This window comes from Choloepus didactylus, chromosome 18 (assembly GCF_015220235.1).
Source record: "Choloepus didactylus isolate mChoDid1 chromosome 18, mChoDid1.pri, whole genome shotgun sequence".
Taxonomy (NCBI): domain Eukaryota; kingdom Metazoa; phylum Chordata; class Mammalia; order Pilosa; family Megalonychidae; genus Choloepus; species Choloepus didactylus.
Window position 1 is genome coordinate 25,976,876 of NC_051324.1, and position 22,709 is coordinate 25,999,584.

Consider the following 22,709-nt stretch of genomic DNA (forward strand, 5'->3'; position numbering starts at 1 on the left):
TTGGATGGACCTATCTGGAGATGTAGACTTAGAGGCATCAGTGTTTGGTAGGAGTTGAAGGTTTCAGAGTGAATGAGAGCAGGGGGCCTAGAAGAATCCCTGGGTGACCATCAGCCTTGAGGGGTCACGGAAGGAGGAAACGGAGGTGCAGGAGTGTGATGTCACAGATCCAGGGAAGGAGGGAGGGTGACTGCCAGCAAGGACTGAATGGCACCCCCTGGTGGCCTCGATGAGAGCATTTGGGGTGGTGTGGAGCCAAATTACAAGTGGGCAAAGAGAAAGGAAGTGGGGAATGCAGGCAGGGAACGATGGACACCTGGTTCAAGAAGTATGAGGATGAAGGGAGGGAGAGAGATGTGAGAATAGGGCTTACTTTTAAGAAGAGAGTCTAGAGCTTGTTTAGATGCTGCCTGAAGTTTCTGGGACAGGGGGAGAGGAGAGCAGGAAGTGTGGCTAAAGGTCCTTGAGGAGGTAGAGGGAATGGAAGGATTAGCCTTAGGTCAGAGTTCTGTGCTTCCCCAGAATGAGTACTGCGGACTGGGACAAAGGGACTGTTGGCAGTGTTGAGGGCCCAGGTGTTGGGGTAGAGGCCCTGCTCTCTGAGGCCACGTGCTTCTCTCTATTGGTGCTTGGCAGTCTGGGGTCTATTTATCCAGGGTTGGGGTTCAGAAAGACAATGGCAACTTTGAGGGGTTGAACCAGAGTGACTGAAGTGATGGATGATGCAAATCAAGCTGGGTAGGGAGAGACATGAGGCCAAAAGGGCTCATAGACTGGGAGAAGGAGGAGTAAACGGATTAGAGACCTCAATGAGAAAGAACTATGAGTGTGACAGAGGTAACAAGTTGGGAGCTTATGATGAGGTGGTGCAGTGTCTGAATTCCTGGTGTCAAGGAGAGATTCTCCTGGGAGGGTGTGGCTGCAGTGGCGTGGAGGGCAAGGTCTCTGGAGCTGAGGTCAAGGGATAGAGAGCTCAGGGTGTGGGATGGATTGGCCACAAAGGCTGCCTAGGATGATGATAGCAAGTTGGGTATAGAGAAAGCTGTGAGCCAGTCACCAAAGGCTTCATAAATGAGGAGTAACTGGGAATCAGTGGGGCATGGGCTGAGGGACGGCCTAAACCTCAGAGAGTGGAGAAAACAGCAGGGAGGTGGCCTTGGGGAGCAGGGAGGACGGTGACCCCACCTCCTGACCTTGAGCTTACAGTGTGTGAGAAAATGAACAGCCTGGGCCAGAGAGGGTTGCAGGGAAGGCAAGGCCTTGGGTGAGAGCCAGGTGTCAGATACTGTGGGAGGCAAAGGCTGAGGGTGTAGAGGGTTTAACCCTTTGGTGGAGCCATTTTGACTCTGAGAAGGAAGGGGAAGGAGGGGGTATTTAGCTGAAGGTAGATGATCAGGGCTGGAGGAAAATCAGAGCCCAGCACGAAAAGGGGGACACGGAGGTTCCTTCTGGGGTGGTGAGCAAGGGATGGCAGCATGGCTGGTTGAGAGATGTCAGAGCACAAAGTTCTGGTGTCCCCAGGCCTCTTAGAGCTCAGCTGTAGCTGGGACCCCAGAGCCTGCAGCTCTGAGGGGCATTTCGATGCTATTTATTCATCTTGCTCCAAGGAGTGGACTGCACTAGTGGGGAGGGCCTGTCCCACCCCTTTCTGGGGGCTCAGGCAAGGGGTTCTCAGAACTAGCAGCTTCTTTTTCCAGAAAAACAAAAGGCCAATGCCTAGGGCACTTAAGGTCACCAAGGAATGTGGGCTGCCCTGCTCCCCTGAGGAGAGAGATGGTCTTCTTTGTGAAACAAAGCTTTAAAGGCAAGTCGCTCCCCCTGAGCCACTCCTCCGGCTTCCAGCTCTGTGTATACAGCTACCCTTTCCCTTCTCTAAACCCTTCATTTGAAGGAGAATATGAAGAGCAGAAGGCCCCAGATAGAGCATCTGGGGCCCAACACTTCATGAGGAGACTGAGGCTGAGATGGGGGAAGAGTTTGTCCCACGTCACAAAGTGAGTGACAAGACAGAGACTAGAGCCTGGATATCCTAATGCCCAGCCCTGGGCTCTTACAAGGCTGCATGGTTAGGGGCAGAATCAGGGGTTTAGTTCAGGTCTTCTGTCCCTGGGGCAGATGGTGCCTTCTCCTACAAGGTCTTGAGGGCCCTCCAGGCCAGGGCCAGAGCCCAGAGGCCAAGAGGAGACTGGCCGGGCTGGGACACCTGTCCTCAGCTGTACTCAGGAGGCCTGGCAACAGTGGGCCCCCCAACACTATGAATGGCTCCAATGATGTGACATCTTTTAAGCTGTACTCGGTGCCCATTATAACTACTTGCTGGGGGAGGTGGGTGTAGAGCCACCATGCTGAGATATGCCCAGGGAACATGCTAATTGTACAGCAGCCATCTCACCCAGCCAACTTCATTATCTGTTGATAAGGGTTTTCAAGGCCAAGCACTTTTGCTGGAAGGCCCCTCCATCAAAAATAAATAAATAAATAAAAATCTTGTCCGGCTGCTGTCCAATGTTTGAAATTATTTAGTGGGGGAATGAAGCTCTTTTTTGACAAGGCCAGACAAACCTTAGAATGCAAACAGCCCTGGGAGAGGTCAGTTGACAAACTCACACTGAGAAGGACAAGGCTAATCGGTGATTCAACAACCAAACCAAGTGTGGAGTGGAAGAATGGCTTAAAAAATAAGTGCTCTGGGGGGCTTCCCTGTCCTTGTGGGTGAGAAAAGGCAACATGTAGTGCCTTTTGGACACTATTTGTAGTTTTCAAAATACTACCAGCCCCACAGTGGACTCCATGGTGGTAGGAATAGAATTCAGCATCCATAACCCCAACGGAGAGGTGCCAGGCTGGCCACTTACTTTCCTCTTTGGCAGCTCTGCGCAAAGCTCTTTCCTCTCTGCTTTTTTGTTTTTAATAATTCAATTTAATTGTGATATATTCACAAACGATACTATCATCCATAGTGTACCATCAATTGTTCACAATACCATTATATAGTTGTGCATTCATCTCCACAATCAAATTTTTTTTTTACAGTCCAATTGCATTTCTTTTTTAATTCAGTTTTATTGAAATATATTCACAAACCATACAGTCATCCATGGTATACAATCAACTGTTCACAGTATGATCATATAGTTATGCGTTCATCACCACAATCTATTTCTGAACATTTTCCTTACATCAGAAAGAATCAGAATAAGAATAAAAAATAAAAGTGAAAAGAGAATACCCAAACCATCCCCCCATCCCACCCTATTTGTCATTTAGTTTTTACTCCCATTTCTACTGATTTTTTTTCAATTTTTTAACTTTGTTTATCAAAAAATTAAAAACAAACAGGCAAACAACAACCAAAAAAACCCCACAACATTTCAAACAAAGCAATGGATTAAGGAAAACAAATAACCTAAAATAATTACTTTGCTTCCAATATGTTCCTACCATACCCCAAGAAAATTAATAAACCATGTCCAAACAGAGGAGTAAGAAAAACAAATAATCTAAAATAACTACATTGCTTCCAACATGTTCCTACCACACCCCAAGAAAATTAACAACCCCTAAGAAAACAAAGGAATAAGAGAAAAAAAAAACCTAAAATAACTCTATTGCTTCCAACATGATCTTACTATATCCAAGAAAGTTTACAAACCATAATCATTCCTGAGCATTCCCATAACATTGAGATTACCCTCCATAGTTTATCTGTTCTTATTAGATTATCATTCCCCCTCCACTAATTGGTATCTCTAGGTCCCCTACATTCTACAGTATAAAACATTGTACATTTTTCACAGAATTCACATTAGTGGTGACATACAATATGTCTCTTTTTGTGCCTGGCTTATTTTGCTCAGCATTATGTCTTTTTTTTTTTTTTTTTTAATCTTCATTTTATTGAGATATATTCATATACCACGCAGTCATACAAAACAAATCGTACTTTCAATTGTTCACAGTACCATTACATAGTTGTACATTCATCACCCAAATCAATCCCTGACACCTTCATTAGCACACACACAAGAATAACAAGAATAATAATTAGAGTGAAAAAGAGCAATTGAAGTAAAAAAGAACACTGGGTACCTTTGTCTGTTTGTTTCCTTCCCCTATTTTTCTACTCATCCATCCATAAACTAGACGAAGTGGAGTGTGGTCCTTATGGCTTTCCCAATCCCCTTGTCACCCCTCATAAGCTACATTTTTATACAACTGTCTTCGAGATTCATGGGTTCTGGGTTGTAGTTTGATAGTTTCAGGTATCCACCACCAGCTACCCCAATTCTTTAGAACCTAAAAAGGGTTGTCTAAAGTGTGCGTAAGAGTGCCCACCAGAGTGATCTCTCGGCTCCTTTTGGATTCTCTCTGCCATTGAAGCTTATTTCATTTCCTTTCACATCCCCCTTTTGGTCAAGAAGATGTTCTCTGTCCCACGATGCCGGGTCTACATTCCTCCCCGGGAGTCATATTCCACGTTGCCAGGGAGATTCACTCCCCTGGGTGTCTGATCCCACGTAGGGGGGAGGGCAGTGATTTCACCTTTCAAGTTGGCTTAGCTAGAGAGACAGGGCCACATCTGAGCAACAAAGAGGCATTCGGGAGGAGGCTCTTAGGCACAACCATAGGGAGGCCTAGCCTCTCCTTTGCAGCAACCGTCTTCCCAAGGGTAAAACCTGTGGTAGAGGGCTCAACCCATCAAACCACCAGTCCCCTATGTCTGTGGTCATGTTAGCAACCATGGAGGTGGGGTAGGCGAATACCCCTGCATTCTCCACAGGCTCCTCAAGGGGGCACTACATCTTTTTTTTTTTCCTTGATTTTTTTTTTTTTTTTAACTTTCCCTTCTTTTTTAAATCAACTGTATGAAAAAAAAAAGTTAAAAAGAAAACAAACATACAATAAAAGAACATTTTAAAGAGACCATAACAAGGGAGTAAGAAAAAGACAACTAACCTAAGATAACTGCTTAACTTCCAACATGTTCCTACTTTACCCCAAGAAAGTTACCTAATATAGCAACATTTCTGTGAACTTGCTCCTACTATATCCATCAGAAATTAACAGACCATAGTCATTCCTGGGCATCCCCAGAACGTTAAATAGCTTATCTGTTCTTCTTGGATTATTGTTCCCCCTTCCTTAATTGCTCTCTATTGCTAGTTCCCCTACATTCTACATTATAAGCCATTTGTTTTATATTTTTCAAAGTTCACATTAGTGGTAGCATATAATATTTCTCTTTTTGTGCCTGGCTTATTTCGCTCAGCATTATGTCTTCAAGGTTCATCCATGTTGTCATATGTTTGACGAGATCGTTCCTTCTTACTGCCGCGTAGTATTCCATCGTGTGTATATACCACATTTTATTTATCCACTCATCTGTTGAAGGACATTTGGGTTGTTTCCATCTTTTGGCAATTGTGAATAATGCTGCTATGAACATTGGCGTGCAGATATCTGTTCGTGTCACTGCTTTCCGATCTTCCCGGTATATACCGAGAAGTGCAATCGCTGGGTCGAATGGTAACTCTATATCTAGTTTTCTAAGGAACTGCCAGACTGACTTCCAGAGTGGCTGAACCATTATACAGTCCCACCAACAATGAATAAGAGTTCCAATTTCTCCACATCCCCTCCAGCATTTGTAGTTTCCTGTTTGTTTAATGGCAGCCATTCTAACCGGTGTTAGATGGTATCTCATTGTGGTCTTAATTTGCATCTCTCTAATAGCTAGTGAAGCTGAACATTTTTTCATGTGTTTCTTGGCCATTTGTATTTCCTCTTCAGAGAACTGTCTTTTCATATCTTTTGCCCATTTTATAATTGGGCCGACTGTACTATTGTCATTGAGTTGTAGGATTTCTTTGTATATGCAAGATATCAGTCTTTTGTCAGATACATGGTTTCCAAAAATTTTTTCCCATTGAGTTGGCTGCCTCTTTACCTTTTTGAGAAATTCCTTTGAGGTGCAGAAACTTCTAAGCTTGAGGAGTTCCCATTTATCTATTTTTTCTTTTGTTGCTTGTGCTTTGGGTGTAAAGTCTAGGAAGTGGCCGCCTAATACAAGGTCTTGAAGATGTTTTCCTACATTATCTTCTAGGAGTTTTATGGTACTTTCTTTTATATTGAGATCTTTGGTCCATTTTGAGTTAATTTTTGTGTAGGGTGTGAGGTAGGGGTCCTCTTTCATTCTTTTGGATATGGATATCCAACTCTCCCAGCCCCATTTGTTGAAAAGACCATTATGACTCAGTTCAGTGACTTTGGGGGCCTTATCAAAGATCAGTCGGCCATAGATCTGAGGGTCTATCTCCGAATTCTCAATTCGATTCCATTGATCTATATTTCTATCTTTGTGCCAGTACCATGCTGTTTTGGTAACTGTGGCTTTATAATAAGCTTCAAAGTCAGGGAGTGTAAGTCCTCCCACTTCGTTTTTCTTTTTTAGAGTGTCTTTAGCAATTCGAGGCATCTTCCCTTTCCAAATAAATTTGATAACTAGCTTTTCCAAGTCTGCAAAGTAGGTTGTTGGAATTTTGATTGGGATTGCATTGAATCTGTAGATGAGTTTGGGTAGAATTGACATCTTAATGACATTTAGCCTTCCTATCCATGAACATGGAATATTTTTCCATCTTTTAAGGTCCCTGTCCTAGTTTGCTAATGCTGCAGAATGCAAAACACCAGAGATGGATTGGCTTTTATAAAACGGGGATTTATTTCGCTACACAGTTACAGTCTTAACGCCACAAAGCGTCCAAGGCAACACATCAGCAATCGGGTACCCTCACCGGAGGATGGCCAATGACGTCCAGAAAACCTCTGCTAGCTAGGAAGGCAGCTGGCATCTGCTCCAAAGCTCCGGCCTCAAAACGGCTTTCTCCCAGGACGTTCCTCTCTAGCAAGCTTGCTCCTCTTCAAAACATCACTCCCAGCTGCACTCTCTTTCTCCCCCGCAGTCAGCTCATTTATGTAGCTCCACCGATCAAGGCCCACCCCGAATGGGTGGGGCCACGCCTCCATGAGAACATCTCATCAGAATCATTGCCCACAGCGGGGTGGGGCACATTCCAAGCAAATCCAACCATCACCAAAAACGTTTGCCCCACACAAGACCACAAAGATAATGGCATTTGGGGGACACAATACACTCAAACCGGCACAGTCCCCTTCTATTTTTTTAGTAGAGTTATGTAGTTTTCTTTGTATAGGTCTTTTACATCTTTGGTTAAGTTTATTCCTAGGTACTTGATTTTTTTAGTTGCTATTGAAAATGGTATCTTTTTCTTGAGTGTCTCTTCAGTTTGTTCATTTCTAGCATATAGAAACATTACTGACTTATGTGCATTAACCTTGTATCCCGCTACTTTGCTAAATTTGTTTATTAGCTCTAGTAGCTGTATCGTTGATTTCTCAGGGTTTTCTAGATATAAGATCATATCATCTGCAAACAATGAGAGTTTTACTTCTTCTTTTCCAATTTGGATGCCTTTTATTTCTTTGTCTTGCCGGATTGCCCTGGCTAGCACTTCCAGCACAATGTTGAATAACAGTGGTGACAGCGGGCATCCTTGTCTTGTTCCTGATCTTAGAGGGAAGGCTTTCAGTCTCTCACCATTGAGTACTATGCTGGCTGTGGGTTTTTCATATATGCTCTTTATCATGTTGAGGAAGTTTCCTTCAATTCCTACCTTTTGAAGTGTTTTTATCAAAAAGGGATGTTGAATTTTGTCAAATGCTTTTTCAGCATCTATTGAGATGATCAATTGATTTTTCCCTTTTGACTTGTTAATGTGTTGTAATACATTGATTGATTTTCTTATGTTGAACCATCCTTGCATGCCTGGAATAAACCCCACTTGGTCATGGTGTATGATTTTTTTAATGTGTCTTTGGATTCGATTTGCAAGTATTTTGTTGAGGATTTTTGCATCTATATTCATTAGGGAGATTGGCCAGTAGTTTTCCTTTTTTGTAACATCTTTGCCTGGTTTTGGTATTAGATTGATGTTAGCTTCATAAAATGAGTTAGGTAGTGTTCCATTTTCTTCAATGGTTTGAAAGAGTTTGAGTAAGATTGGTGTCAGTTCTTTCTGGAAAGTTTGGTAGAATTCCCCTGTGAAGCCATCTGGCCCTGGGCATTTATTTGTGGGAAGATTTTTGATGACTGATTGGATCTCTTTGCTTGTGATGGGTTGGTTGAGGTCTTCTATTTCTTCTCTGGTCAGTCTAGGTTGTTCATATGTTTCCAGGAAATTGTCCATTTCCTCTACATTATCCAGTTTGTTGCCATACAGTTGTTCATAGTATCCTCTTATAATTTTTTTTAATTTCTTCAGGATCTGCAGTTATGTCACCTTTTTCATTCATTATTTTCTTTATATGGGTCTTCTCTCTTTTTGATTTTGTCAGTCTAGCTAGGGGCTTGTTAATCTTGTTGATCTTCTCAAAGAACCAACTTTTGGTGATATTTATCCTCTCTATTGTTTTTTTGTTCTCTATGTCATTTATTTCTGCTTTAATCCTTGTTATTTCTTTTCTTGTACTTGGTTTAGGATTGGTTTGCTGTTCATTTTCTAGCTTCTTCAGTTGATCCATTAGTTCTTTGATTTTGGCTCTTTCTTCCTTTTTAATATATGCGTTTAGTGCTATAAATTTCCCCCTTAGCACTGCTTTTGCTGCATCCCATAGGTTTTGGTATGTTGTGTTCTCATTTTCATTCATCTCTATATATTTAGCAATTTCTTTTGCTATTTCTTCTTTAACCCACTGATTGTTTAGGAGTGTGTTGTTTAACCTCCAGGTATTTGTGAATTTTCTAAGTCTCTGATGGTTATTGACTTCTAATTGTATTCCATTGTGGTCAGAGAATGTGCTTTGAATAATTTCAATCTTTTTAAATTTATTGAGGCTTGTTTTATGTCCCAGCATATGATCTATTCTGGAGAAAGTTCCATGAGCACTAGAAAAGTATGTGTATCCTGGTGATTTGGGATGTAATGTCCTGTATATGTCTGTTAAATCTAATTCATTTATCAGATTGTTTAGGTTTTCAATTTCCTTATTGGTCTTCTGTCTGGTTGATCTATTTATAGGAGAGAGTGATGTGTTGAAGTCTCCCACAATTATTGTGGAAACATCAATTGCTTCCTTTAGTTTTGCCAGTGTTTCTCTCATGTATTTTGTGGCACCTTGGTTGGGTGCATAGACATTTACGATTGTTATTTCTTCTTGCTGAATTGCCCCTTTTATTAGTATGTAGTGGCCTTCTTTGTCTCTCAAAACATCCCTGCATTTGAAGTCTATTTTATCTGAGATTAATATTGCTACACCTGCTTTCTTTTGGCTGTAGCTTGCATGAAATATTTTTTCCATCCTTTCACTTTCAGTTTCTTTGTGTCCCTGTGTCTAAGATGAGTCTCTTGTATGCAACATATTGATGGTTCATTTTTTTTGATCCATTCTGCGAATCTATATCTTTTAATTGGTGGGTTTAATCCATTTACATTCAACGTTATAACCGTGAAGGCATTTCTTGAATCAGCCATCTTATCCTTTGGTTTATGTTTGTCATATTTTTCCCCTCTGTCTATTAATATCCTTTATTGTACCCATACCGAATCTCTTTAGTACTGAACCTTTCTCCAAGTCTCTCTGTCCTTTCTTTGTTTCTCTGTCTGTAGGGCTCCCTTGAGTATCTCCAGTAGGGCAGGTCTCTTGTTAGCAAATTCTCTCAGCATTTGTTTGTCTGTGAAAAATTTAAGCTCTCCCTCGAATTTGAAGGAGAGCTTTGCTGGATAAAGTATTCTTGGCTGGAAATTTTTCTCATTCAGAATTTTAAATATATCGTGCCACTGCCTTCTTGCCTCCATGGTGGCTCCTGAGTAGTCACTACTTAGTCTTATGCTGTTTCCTTTGTATGTGGTGAATTGCTTTTCTCTTGCTGCTTTCAGAACTTGCTCCTTCTCTTCTGTGTTTGATAGTGTGATCAGTATATGTCTTGGAGTGGGTTTATTTGGATTTATTCTATTTGGAGTTCACTGAGCATTTATGATTTGTGTATTTATGTTGTTTAGAAGATTTGGGAAGTTTTCCCCAACAATTTCTTTGAATACTCTTCCTAGACCTTTACCCTTTTCTTCCCCTTCTGGGACACCAATGAGTCTTATATTTGGACTTTTCATATTATCTATCATATCCCTGAGGTCCATTTCGATTTTTTCAATTTTTTTCCCCATTCTTTCTTTTATGCTTTCATTTTCCATTCTGTCATCTTCCAGGTCACTGATTCGTTGTTCAACTTCCTCTAGTCTTGTACTATGAGTGTCCAGAATCTTTTTAATTTGGTCAACAGTTTCTTTAATTTCCATAAGATCATCCATTTTTTTATTTAGTCTTGCAATGTCTTCTTTATGCTCTTCTAGGGTCTTCTTGATTTCCTTTATCTCCCGTACTATGGTCTCATTGTTCATCTTTAGTTCTTTGAGTAGCTGCTCTAGGTTCTGTGTCTCTTCTGGTCTTTTGATTTGGGTGCTTGGGCTTGGGTTATCCATATCGTCTGTTTTTTTCATATGCTTTATAATTTTCTGTTGTTTTTGGCCTCGTGGCATTTGCTGAACTTGATAGGGTTCTTTTAGGATTTGTAGACCAATTGAAGTCCTTATCTCTAATTTATCAGATCTACAGCTTCGTGGAGTACACTTTCTCTAACTAACCAGCAGGTGGCGTCCACGAACCACCTGTTCTCCACAAGCCAGTTTTCCCCTGCTTAGCCTTTTTGGTGAGTGGGGGAGTGAGTCTTGTGGGGTCCAATTGGTGTACCAAGCTTGCGTGTGTAGTTGGTGTTGCCTGCCCTGTGTATGGGGCGTGTTTCTGGGCAGTCAGGGAGGGGGGGTGGCTCTAACAATCAAATCTCCCTGGTGATCCTAGAGTTTTAAAGCTGCTGCAATAGTCTAATCCTTCAGTTCAGTCCTGCCACAGTTTGTCTCTGCCACTGACCCACAAGTCCTTGGTATTGGCATATGGCTCCTGAGACTTGCAAGTGGGCCCCTCTTCCAGGCCGTGCACCCCGGGCTGTGTAGGGAGGCTCCCAGTCTGCTGAAATGATGGCTGAATGGGGCTTTGTTAATTCACACTGCTCTACCTTCCCAACTCTGGGACAATCAGCTGAGGTTGCAGGGAAGGCTAATGTCCACGCCCAGTTTTGTGGTGTGTGCCTGTTATTTGAAGCACTTCCGTCACACTGGGTTGTCTGGGGCAGTTCTGGGCTATGGGGCTGGCGATGGGCAGTAGTGTTTCCTGTCCACCAGGATGATGGCTGTGAGCGGACACCCCCCTTTTCTTGGGAAGTTGTGGTGTTTAGTGAATTTTCTCAGCCACTGGATTATTGCGTTTTGTCTCAGAGCTCTCCTAGTTCTGCTCTTGACTTGACCTGCCCAAATAGCAAGTCTTTGAAGCTTTCTGTATTGGGCTTCTTAGAGTAATTGTTTTAGAAAAAGAAAAAAGGATTAAAAAAACAAACAAACAAAAAAAAAGGGCCCTCCTCAGAGATCTAATGGGTTATTGAAATGCTAAGAGACAAAGCAACCAGGGCCATTAAGGAAAGGTCCACAGGGCAGAGAGATCAGCTTTTCTTTGGGATTTGCATATGCACCTCAGGGCCCTTCCCCTTTCTATGTTCACCAGAACTCCAAAAATCCTCCGCTTTTATTTTGGAGTTTTTCGTGTTGTTTTTTTTCTATGCCTGTCTCCTCTCTGCTGGGCTGGCTGCTCTCAGATTCTCTGGTGTCTGGTCTCAGTCTATCTATGGTTGGAGTTTGAATCAGTAGAATGAGTTTCCGATAAGGGCAGCCACTGCAGTTCTCCCTTCTCCTTCCTGGAGCTGACAGCCCCTCCTCCCCCGGGACTGAGCCTGGCAGGGAGGGGCGCGGGTCCCCTGGCTGCAAAAACTTACAGATTTCGCTGATCTCAGCAGTTCCACGTTTTCATGAGTGTTGTATGAAGTATGCCCAAAGTCAGATTGCTCTGTGGTGTCCAGTCCACGCAGTTCCTGGCTTTCTACCTACTTTCCTGGAGGAGTAACTAAAACATACAGCTCACCAGTCTGCCATCTTGCCCCGCCTCCTCCACAATCAATTTTTGAACATTATCCTTACCACACAAAAAGAATAAGAACAAAAATTAACATAAAAAAGAACACCCAAAACATCCCATACCCCCCATCCCTCCCTCTTATTCATTTAGTTTTTGTCCTCAGTTTTCTACTAATCTCTCCTTATACTGGATAAATGGAGTGGGAGCCACAAGGTTTTCACAGTCACAAGGTCACACAGTATAAGCTATTATATTAGTTAGGGTTCTCTAGGGAAACAGAATCAATGAGCGATATCTATGAACATAAGATTTCTAAAAGTGACTCATGCAACTGTGGGTATACATGAGTCCAAATTCCGTGGGGCAGGCAGCAAACTGGCAACTCCAATGAAGATGTTTGATGAACTCCTCAGGAAATGAACTGGGATCTTCAACGAACGTGTTCAATGAACTCCTCAGGAAATGAACTGGCAAGTTCAACGAACTCTTCAGGAAACGCTTTGCTGGGCAGCCGAAGAAGTGAAGGTCCTCTGTCTGTCTTGCTTAAAAGTCTTCAACTGATTGATTGGATTAAATCCAGCCAACTTCATTCTGTCATTGTGGAAGACATGCCCTTCCTTGAGTCATCAGCCACAACTGCAGCCAATTGCCTGATGATTTAATAAGCCAGCCTGTTGGTTTATTAACCAGCCACAAACATCCTCACAGCAATGGTTAGGCTAGTGCTTGCTTGACCAGACAGCTGGGTACTATCACCTGGACAAGTTGACACATGAATGTAACCATCACAGCTATACAGTTATACAATCATCTTCAAGGCTGCTGGGTTGCAGTTCAACAGTTTCAGATATTTCCTTCTAGCTATTCCAATCCACTAAAAACTAAAAAGGGTTATCTATATAATGCATAAGAATAACCTCCAGAATGACCTCTTGACCCTTTTTGAAATGTCTCAGCCACTGAAACTTTATTTCGTTTCTTTTCTCTTTCCCCTTTTGTCCAAGAAGATTTTCTCAATCCCACAATGCCAGGGCCAAACTCATCCCTGAGAGTCATGTGCCACATAGCGGGAAGGGCAACGAGTTTACCTGCTGAGTGGGCTTAGAGAGAGAGGCCACATCTGAGCAACAAAAGAGGTTCTCTGGGGGTGACTCTTAGGCACAATTCTAAGTAGGCTTAGCTTCTCCTTTGCAGTAACAAGCTTCATAAGAGCAAGCCCCAAGTTTGAGGGGTTGGCCTTCTAAATTGCTTGTGAGAATATCAGTAATTCCCCAGATGGGGAAGTTTAATGTTTCCACATTTTCCCCCAGTCCTTCAAGTGGGCTTTGCAAATACATTTTTATTCTCTGCCCAGATTACTCTGGGATGCATTGGGGCTTCACATTAACCTGTCCAAACCAACCAGATTTCACTCCCTATTCACAGTTCCATGTAATTATTTTGTTCGAATAAACTGAATATACTACTTAAACTATATAGTGTGCTACAAAAAATACAGATTTTTCACCTAATAAACATCTCTTCCTTTGGTCTCACACAGAAATTGAAGTTTTAAAACACCATCAATATCGCCCTTTACCCTTTAGTCTGAGTTACCTTAGTCCTAACCAAGTCCATTTTGTTCCTATCTCGAACTGAAGTCTGATCTCTTTTTCAGACTCTTTAATATTTGCTGTATGGTGTAATGCTGACATTCATAGCTGCCAAATTCTGGCTCTGAGTCTCAGGTGTCAACAGATACTCAAAGTTCCAGGGGCCAACCAGGTTATACACAAAGAGCTTAGCATCTCAGAATTTAGAAATAGCCGTTACAGCTCAGGAATGGAGTTACTGCTGTAAGAGCTTACAATCTAAGAACCTTTACAATAAGCCTTCCCCTAATAATCTATGCTCTCAGATTCAGTTCTCAGAGTTTGCACATTATAGTTAGTCTATATTAGTGAGGCATCATAATGTTTGTCTTTTCATTCCTGGCTTATTTCATTTCACATACTGTCTTAAAGTTCCATTCACCTAGTTGCATGCCTCACAACTTCATTCCTTCTTGCAATCACTCAGTATTCCATAGTATGCATACACCACAGTTCACCCTTCTGCTCATCAGTCGATGTACCCTTAGGCCACCTACATCCACTGTGAATCATGAATACTGCCACCATAATCCTGAGTGTGCAAATGTCCATTCATGTCCCTCTTTTCAGTTCTTCCAAGAATATACCCAGTAAGAGGGTTGCAGGACCATATGGCAACCCCATGGTTAGCTTCCTGTGGAACCACCACACTGTCTTCCAGATGGGCTGCACCATTCTACTTCCCAATGGTGATTAGGTACATCCCTCTCTCCACATTTTCTCCAGCACTTGTATCCTTCTGTTTAATTTTTAGACAGTTTTATTCACACACCATTCATTTCCTTCTAAGTAAACAATCAATGTTTCCCTCTATAAACACAGTTATGCATTCACTACCACTATCTATATAAGAACACTTCCATTTCTTCCACAAAGAAAGAGAAAGAGGTGAACAAAGGAAAAAAGAAAAAGAAAGAGAAAAAAAGACTAGAAAAACAAAATAAAAATAAAATACAAGAAAAAGGTCAGAGAACACCACCAATGCCAACAATCCCATACCCGCCCCTTATATCCCCCTCTTACAGACATTTAGCTTTGGTATATTGCCTTTGTTACTGTTAATGGAAGCATAATACATGTTACTGTTAACTATAGACTGTAGTTTGCATTGATTGTATTTTCTCCTCAATACCATCCATTTTCAATACCTTGCAAAGTTGACATTCATTTGTTCTCCCTCATGTAAAAACATTCTTGTATTTGTACATTTAATCACAGTCATTGGTGACTTTAGTTTTCACTAAGTTACACCGTCCCAGTCTTTATCTTCTCTCTTTCCTTCTGGTGTCCTGCATGTCCCTAACCTTCCTCTTTCATCCATGCTCACAGTCATCTTTGTTCAGTGTACTTATAATATTGTGCTACCATCACACAGTATTGTGCTATCCATTTCTGGATCTATACAATCAATCCTGTTGAACATTTTGTACTTCTGGATCAATGGCTTTACCAATCTTTACCCTCTTTCTGTCTCCTTATCTTCATTTCTACACTCTACTCCAAACCTCTCTTTCCTGTCTTTTCCTATCTGTCTGTAGCACTCCCTTTAGTATTTTTTGTAGAAGAGGTATCCTGTTCAGGAACTCTCTCATTGTCTGTTTATCTGTAAATATTTTAAACTCTCCCTCATTTTTGAAGGACAGTTTTGCCAGATATAGGATTCTTTGTTGGCAGTTTCTCTGTTTCAGTATCTTGAATATATCATACCACTTTCTTCTCACCTTCATGGTTTCTACTGAGAAATCTACACTTAGTCTTATTGAGCTTCCTTTGTATGTGATGCACAGCTTTTCTCTTGCTGCTTTCAGAATTCTCTCTTTGCCTTTGACATTTGACAGTCTGATTAGTGTCTTGGAGTAGGTCTATTTGGATCAATTCTGTTTGGGATATGTTGCACTTCTTGGATCTGTAATTTTATGTCTTTCATAAGAATTGGGAAATTTTCATTCACTATTTCCTATATTATTCTTTCTGCCCCCTTTCCCTTCTCTTTTCCTTCTGGGACACCTATAGCATATATATTCATGCACATCATGTTGTCATTAAGTTCCCTGAGCCCCTGCTCATATTTTTCCATTCTTTTCCCTGTCTGTTCTTTTCTTTGTAGGATTTCATATGTTCTGTCCTCTAATTCAGTAATCTTTTCTTCTGCCTTTCTAAGTCTGCTGTTGTATGTGTCCATTATGTTTTTCATCTCTTCCATTGTGCCTTTCATTCCCACAAGTTCTGCCATTTGTTTTTTTAAGCTTATGAATTCTTCCTTATGGTCACCCAGTGTCTTTTTATGTCCTTCATCTTTTTTGTCACATTTTCCTTCAACTCACTGATTTGATTTAGAAGATTTGTTTGAACATCTTTAATTTGTTGTTTCAACTCTTGAATCTCAGTTGAGGTGTTAGTTTGTTCCTTTGGGCTGTATCTTCATGTTTCCTCGTGTGGCTTGTGATTTTTTGCTGTCTTTAGACATCTGATTTTCTTGATTCATTTATTCTGGAAGTTGTTTCCTCTCTTTTGGCATTGTTGCTTAACTTAATCATCCTCAGAGGCTGCTTTGGCTCCTAGAAGAGGCTGCATCTACACAGGTGAACTGAAACTGCAGAATTCCTATGCTTTCACTCTGCTGGCCAAATCTGACTCAATGTGAGGCTCCACTTGTGGCAGAGTTCTCCCTCAGCTCACCCAGTACTCCAGCCATCCCAAAGGCAAGGAAACAGTTACCAGCTGCTGCTTCCCTCAAAGGTGGGGGAAGGGTTTTCAGACCAGTGCTGGAAATGCAGTCTCTGTCCACGATTTCTCAGTCTCTTTGTCCCTCACTGACCTGGGCCTTGAATTGTCCTCCCCTGTCCCCCAGGTCTTCAAACAGTGGGGGTATGTCTCACTACAGTGAGAGATTTTAAATTCTGTGTCCTTGGTGGGAGGGATCCCATCTGCTGATTCTGTGCCTTTCCCACACTAAGCCTGAGTAGGGGAGAGGGCAGGCCAGCTGGTCTGGGATGGAAGATTCCTAGCTGATATTTCTTCTCTTTCTTCAATTTGGCATTTGCAGGGTCAATATCCAGTCTATATCCGCCTCCAGAGTTTCAAACAATTCAGAATTGTCCTTTTTTCATTGAATCTCTGGAGAGGAGTTTACAGTAGCTGTTTATGTCACCATGTTGATGGCATCACCCTCCTCTCTGCTTTTGCTTGCAAAGCAAGCCTCCCCCCACTGCCTCTGAGTGGTGACATTGCTGCCCCCTCTGAACCTCAGTGGCTCCATCTTTGAGATTTATCACCTTCTACTTTCAGCAGTGCTGACCTGAGTATATGTGCCATTAATCTCTTTTTCCCTCAGACTGTATGTGCCTTGAAGACAAGGCTGTACCTTAAGCATCTCTGCTTTGCTAACACAAAGCTGGGGCTCAAAGACTGTTACTTGGTGTAATTCTGAAGGGAACCTTGGGCGTAAGAACAGCCAATTGATGATGAAATGCAGACCTATCAAATTTCAAGGTGTTTTGCTGCTGGTGGGAAAATAAGACCTGGAAAGCACTGTGGCTCTAGAATTAGCAGATGGTTTCATGCTGCAAAATCAAAACGTTATATATCCATTAAAGAAAGCTGAGTCCATTGTTTACAATAGGGTTCACTGTACAGTTCTATGTTCTTTAAAATTTTTAATCCTAGTAATACGTACAACCTAAAATTTTCCCCTCAAACAACATGCAAATATAAAACTCTGTGCTGTTAATTGTGTTCACAATGTTGTGCTACTGTCACTAACATCTATTACCAAAACTTTACCACCAACCCAAATAGAAACTCTACAAAATTTGAACATTAACCTCCCACTGCCTACTCCATCCCATGGTGAACTATATTCTAGATTCTGGCTCTATTTGAGTTTGCTTATTCTAATAATTTCATATCAGTGAGATCATACAATATTTGTCCTTTTTGTGTCTGACTTATTTCCCTCAACATTGTCTTCAATATTCATCCATGTTGTAGCATATATCTGAACTTCATTAATTTTTACAGCTGAACAGTATTCCATTGTGTGTATATACCACATTTTGTTTATCCATCCATCAGCTGATGTTCATCTTGGGTTGGTTCTATCATTTGGCATTTGTAAATAATGCCGCTATGAACATTGGCATGAAAATATCTGTCCAAATCCCTGTTTTCAGTTCTTTTATTTATATTCCTAGAAGTGGGATTGTTGGGTCATATGGTAATTCTATACTTAATGTTCTGAAGAACCGTCAACTGTCTTCCATGGTGGCTGCACCAATTTAAATTCTCACCAACAATGAGTGAGTGAACTATTTCTCCATGTCCTCTCCAATGCTAGTTAATTTTCCATTAAAAAAAAAAAAGTCATTCTAGTGGGTGTGAAATGGAATCTCATTGTGATTTTGATTTGCATTTCCTTAATAGTTAGTGATGATGTTGAGCATCTTTTCTTGTGCTTCTTGGCCATTGGCATATCCTTTTTGGAGAAATGCCTATTCAAGTCTCTTGTCCAGTCCATTTTTTTTCTCCATAGGGTTTTATTTTATTTTACTTTTATTATGATGACACAGATGCAACATAAAATTTCCCACTTTAACCACTTTCAAATATACATTGTAGTGGTATGTACCACACTTACTATGTGATACCATAACCACCATCAATTATCAAGATTTTTCCATCACCTCAAACAGAAACTCTGTACCCATTAAGCAGTAAGTCTCCATTCTCTGCTTCAATCCCCATCCCACCTGGGATAGCCTATGATCTACTCTTGAGATAGCTTTTTTTCCTCTCTCTCCCTGCCCCCCCATATTAATTACAATCACAATATTGTGCTTCCATCACCAACATCCATTATCCAAATTTTATCACCTTAAACAGAAACTCTACATCCCCTTAAGCAATAATTGCCCCTTCCCATTTCCCCCTTCCCTGCTCCTTGGTAATCTGTAATCTCTCTGTCTCTATGGAATTTACTTATAGGTATTTCACATAAGCAAAATAATATAATACTTCTCTTTTTATGTCTGGTTTATTTCACTCAGTATGATGCCTTCAAGGTTCATCACATTATACCATGTATCCTTGTTACAGTTGAATAATATTTCACTGTATGGATTTACCACATTGTGTTTATCCATTCATCTGCTGATGGACACTTGGGTTCCTTCCATCTTTTGGCAATTGTGAATAATCTTGCTATGCTATGAACATTGGGGTACAAGTGTTCTGGTTTGCTAATATTGCTGGAATGCAAAACACCAGAAATGGATTGCCTTTTATAAAAGGGGGTTTATTTGGTTACACTGTTATAGTCTTAAGGCCATAAAGTGTCCAAGGTAAGGCATCAACAATCAGGTACCTTCACTGGAGGATGGCCAACAGTGTCCGGAAAACCTCTGTTAGCTGGGAAGGCATGTGGCTGGTGTCTGCTCTGGAGTTCTGATTTCAAGATGGCTTTCTCCCAGGACATTCCTCTCTAGACTGCAGCTCCTCTTCAAAATGTCACTCTCAGTTGCTCTCCAAAATGTCACTCTTAGCTGCTCCCAGATTGTGTTTCAAAATGGTGTTCTCCAAAATGTCTCTGTGCCAGCTTTTCAGGGCAAACTCTGAATTAGTACCTCCAAAGTATCAGCAAAACTCTGCTTTCAACAGCCATCTTCAAAATGTCTCTGTAAGTTGCAGCTGAGAGCTCCTTCTGTCTGAACTTTTATAGGGCTCCTGTTAACTAATCAAGGCCCACACTGAATGGGTTGGGCCACACCTCCATTAAAATTATCTAATCAGAGTTATCACCTACAGTTGGGTGGGTCATATCTCCATGGAAGCAACTTAATCCACTATTCCAGCCTAATCAACACTAATACATCTGCTCCCACAAGATTGCATTAAAGAATATGGATTTTTCTGGGGGACATAATATACAAACTGGCACAAGTATCTGTTCAAGTCCCTGCTTTTCAATTCTTTGGGGTTATACCAAGAAGTGATATTGCCAGATTATATAGTAATTCTACATTAAACTTTTTGAGGAACCACCAAACTGATTTGCAGACCCACTGCTTTACAAATCCACCAAAAATGTATAAGATCTTTCCCATTTTTAAAATGGCTTGTGTGTCTTTTTATCATTGAGTTGTAGGGCTTCTCTAATAGTCTAGATATTAATCCCTTATCAGGTTTCCAAATATTTTCTCCCATTGTGCAGGCTGTCCTTTTACCTTCATGATAAAGTCCTTTGCACAAAATATTTAATTTTGATGAGGTTCCATTCACCTATTTCTTCTTTTGTGGCTTGTGCTTTTGTGTAAATCTCAGAAAGCATTAACTAACACAAGGCCCTGAAGATGCCTCCCTACATTTTCTTCTAGGAGTATTAAAGTCCTGATTCTTATATTTAGATCTAGGATCTATTTTTTTCCACTTTTTAAAAATGTAATTTTATTGATATATATTCACACACCATACAATCCATCCAAAGTATACAATCAATGGTCACAGTATCATCACCTAGTTGTGCATTCATCACCTTGATCATTTTTGAACATTTGTATTACTCCAGAAAGGTAAATAAAAAGAAACAAGAAAACCTCACACATCCCATATCCCTTACCCACCCCTCTTACTGAATTTTTTAAAATTCAATTTTATTTAGATTATTCACATACATACAATCATCCAAAGTGTACAATCAATTGTTCACAATAACATTATATTATATAGTAGTGCATTCATCACCACAATTAACTTTTTTTCAATTTTAGAACATTTTCATTACCCCTCAAACCCTGTCATACCCCTAACCCTCCACCCTATTGACTCATAGTATTGGTATAATACATTTGTTACTGTTGATGAAGGAATATTAAAATATTACTAATTGTAGTACATAGTTAGCAATAGGTACATTTCCCCCTATATACCCTCTATTATTAACTTTTAGTTATAGTGTCATGTGGTTGTTTTGGTTCATGAAAGAAATTTCTAATATTTGCACAGTTAATCATGGACATTTTCCACCACAAGATTCATTGTGTTATACATTCCCACGCTCTAACCTCCAGCTTTCCTTCTGGTGACATATATGACTCTAAACTCCCCCTTTCCACCACATTCACACACCGTGAAGCACTGTTAGTTATTCTCACAATAATGGGTTACCATCACCTCTGTCCATTTCCAAACACTTAACTTCAATATAGTTAAAATTCTGCTTATAATAAGCAATTACTCCCCATTCTTTAGCCTCCTTCTATATCCTGGTAACTTATATTTTATGTCTATGAGCTTACATATTATAATTAGTTCATATCAGTGAGCTCATACAATATTTGCCCTTTTCTGTCTGGCTTATTTCACTCAACATAATGTCCTCAAAGTTCATCCATCAACCTTTTTTTTTTTTTTTAAGATGGTTTTGTTCACACACCATACATTCCATCCTAGGTAAACAATCAATGGTTCCCTGTATAATCATGTAATTATGCATTCACCACCACAACCACTATCTATGTAAGGACATTTCCATTTCTTCCACAAAGAAAGAGGAAGAGTCAAAAAAAAGGTAGAAAGACAAAAGAAAAGGAAAGAAAAAAATGACAGCTAAAAAGCAACAAAGAAAAGATAAGATTAAAATAAAGTACCGTTAAAAAAGTCAGTCAACATCACCAATACCAAGAATTCCATAGCCCTCCCTTATATCCCCCTCTTATAGGCAGTTACCTTTTGTATATTGCCTTTGTTACATTAAAGGAAGCATAATACAATGTTTCTGTTAACTATAGACTCTAGTTTGCATTGATTGTATTTTTCCCCAATAGCACCCCATTTTTTTTATTTTGAAATAAATTCAAAGTTATAGGAACAGTTGCAAAAACAATACTAACACCATACACAGAATTCCATCATACCCTGCCCCCTCCCCTGATAGCCCAATCCACCAACTTTAACAAGCTGTTACATCGCTATTTCTTTCCCTCCCTATCTATCATCCATCATCTATTGCTCTGTCTTCTGAACATATGAGAGCAAGCTGCACACATCCTTGAACAAACACTATAATTCACATATACACTTCCCATGAATAAGAACATTCTTTTATGCAATCCCATTAAGCACAGCTAAGAAGTACAAGAGATTCAACAATGATACAAAGCTTACATTCTATATTTCCTTTTCCTTATGTCTCAACTGTGACCCTTTGATCCTCCTGTCCTCTATCCTCCAATCCCATCCAGGTTCATCCTTGGCATTCAATTGTCATCTATTTAGACTGTCTTTTTTTTTTTTTTTCAGTTGTGGAAACATATATACAGCCTAAATCTTCCCATTCCACCCCATCCCTAGCCTTCCATTAGTGGGATTAATCACATTTAGAATGTTGTAATGCTCTTTCCCACCATCCATTACTAGAAATTTCCCTTCACCTCAAACAGCAACCCTACACCCATTTCTTAACTCCCCATTGCCCCTTCCCCCATTTCTCTTAACCCAAACTCTAGTTTTCATCTCTATGGTTATATTCTCTAATAATTTCTTTGTGTTTACTGTGGGGCTTAAAATTAACCTCTTAAATCCATAACAATCTTGTTTTTCTTTGATACCACCTTCATTTCAATAGGACACATAAACTATGTTCCTATACTCCTCCATTCCCCCACCTTTATATAGTTGTCTAAAATTACATATTTTACATTGAGTTCAAAACCACTGATTTGTCATTAGAGTTTGTGTATTTTATATCATGTAGGAAGTAAATAGTGGAGTTACAGTTCAAAAATTATTGACTTCTATTTGTATTCCATTGTGTTTGGAGAATGTGCGTTGAGTATATTCAAAAAAAAATTTTTTTTTTTTAATTTCTTGAGGTTTGTTTATGTCCCAGCTGATGGTCCCTTCTGGAGAAAGATCCGTGATCACTAGAGAAAAATGAGTGTCCTGGTGATTTGGGACGTCAGGTACTATATATGTCTGTTAAAATTC